Below are 2175 nucleotides of genomic sequence, written 5' to 3' on the forward strand. Positions count from 1 at the left end.
CCCATAAAACACTTTTTTTAAAAAAGATTTTTTAAAATTTATTTGACAGAGAAAGACACAGCGAGAGAGGGAACACAAGCAGGGGGAGTGGGAGAGGGAGAAGCAGGCTTCCTGCCGAGCAGGGAGCCCGACGCGGGGCTCAATCCCAGGACCCTGGGACCTTGACCTGAGCCGAAGGCAGATGCCCAACGACTGAGCCACCCAGGCACCCTATAAAACGCCTTCAATATTAAAGGAAGAAATAAAACACTTTCTAATAGTCAATTGGAAGGAAATATAGGGGAAACCTGAAAACTATTTTATTCAAGTAATGAGCTGGGAGAGGACAGAAGGTAATATGGTTCTTCAGGTTGCTCTTGCCTAAATCAATAGCCGTGAAGATGAGACTTGAGGTGGAGAAATCTGAGGCAGGAACTAAGTGTATCATAAGAAATCATATTTGTTTATCTTCTTTGTGGTCATTAACTCAAGGATTACTTTCTCATTGGACTTATTTGGGAAAATATTTCAGAATCTGTCTTCTCCTTCTTTACCAGTTACAGGAAAATACATGTATAACATTACATATGATATTTAAGTGATATCTGCACACACATACACACACGGTCACCTGTCGTTCATTCACAGGCTGCCCATGGAGTATCTGATTTTAACAGTAGCCAAGAGTAAATACTGAACTCAAGACTGAAATAAGATTTTGTTTTACTTTAGAGATTATATTATCCGGTACTTTATAATGCTATCATAGAAGCTAAAATTCACTTCTTTTTTTTTTTTTTAAAGATTTTATTTATTTATTTGAGAGAGAGAATGAGAGACAGCACAAGAGGGAAGAGGGTCAGAGGGAGAAGCAGACCCCCTGCTGAGCGGGGAGCCTGATGCCGGGACTCAATCCCGGGACTCCAGGATCATGACCTGAGCCAAAGGCAGTCGCTTAACCAACTGAGCCACCCAAGCGCCCAAAATTCACTTCTTAAAATTGATCTTCATTCTCGTTGTTACACATGCCATCATAGAAAAATAGCAAGGCAAGAAAAATTTTTAGTGTGATAAATTATATGCGTTAAAAACCATAGTCATTCTTACTTGGAAGAATAATTTGTCTGGATAATGTCAGGAGCAACAGGAATGACATAAGAAAAAAGAGACATCATATCAGAAAAATATTACATTGTCTTTTTTTTTTTTTTTAAGATTTTATTTATTTGACAGAGAGAGACACAGCCAGAGAGGGAACACAAGCAGGGGGAGTGGGAGAGGGAGAAGCAGGCTTCCCGCAGAGCAGAGAGCCTGACGTGGTGCTCGATCCCAGGACCCTGGGATCACGACCCGAGCCGAAGGCAGATGCCCAACGACTGAGCCACCCAGGCGCCCCTTACATCATCTTCTGATAATACAATTACATTTATATTACATTTATGTTCTGATAATACAGTTTGCTATATCAAGAGATAGAAGCAGCTAAAAACCCATATAAAAGAAAGTTAATACAAAGACTAAACAGGAAATAAATATATGCCAGTATTAGTTATCTATTGTTGCATAATAAATTACCCCATCTTTTACGACCTGGTCTCTCAAATTGTACAGTTATTCTGCCTCGTTCTAATCATTAGAAGAGAGTCATTAAGTCCAGTCTGTTCAAGGGAAGGGAAATTAGTTTCCTTTTCTTGAAGGGAAGAGTATTAAATATTTTGTACACATATTTATTTATTTACTTACTTACAAGATTTTGCTTATTTATTTGACAGAGAGAGACACAGTGAGAGAGGGAACACAAGGAGGGAGAGTGGGAAAGGGAGAAGCAGGGAGCCTGATGCTGGGCTCCATCCCAGGACCCTGGGATCATGACCTGAGCAGAAGGCAGATGGACAACAGCTGAGCCACCCAGGCACCCCTTTTGTATACATTTTTAAAACACCATGACAGGCAGTGATCAATTAGAAGGAAATACAGGGGAAATAGATATTTGTAATTGTAATAAAAGTATAAACTAGTAATAAGTTAAACTAAAAGTACATCAGTTATATAAAGCAAGCAACATCTTTTTTGGAGGGTGGGGAGGGACAGAGAGAATCTTAAGCAGGCTCCGCACCCAGTGTGGAGCCCATCATAGGCTCGATCCCAGGACCCTGAGATCATGACCTGAACTGAAATCAAGAGTCAGACGCCTAA

This window comes from Leptonychotes weddellii, chromosome 8 (assembly GCF_054177405.1).
Source record: "Leptonychotes weddellii isolate Sample4059 chromosome 8, ASM5417740v2, whole genome shotgun sequence".
NCBI classification, from domain to species: domain Eukaryota; kingdom Metazoa; phylum Chordata; class Mammalia; order Carnivora; family Phocidae; genus Leptonychotes; species Leptonychotes weddellii.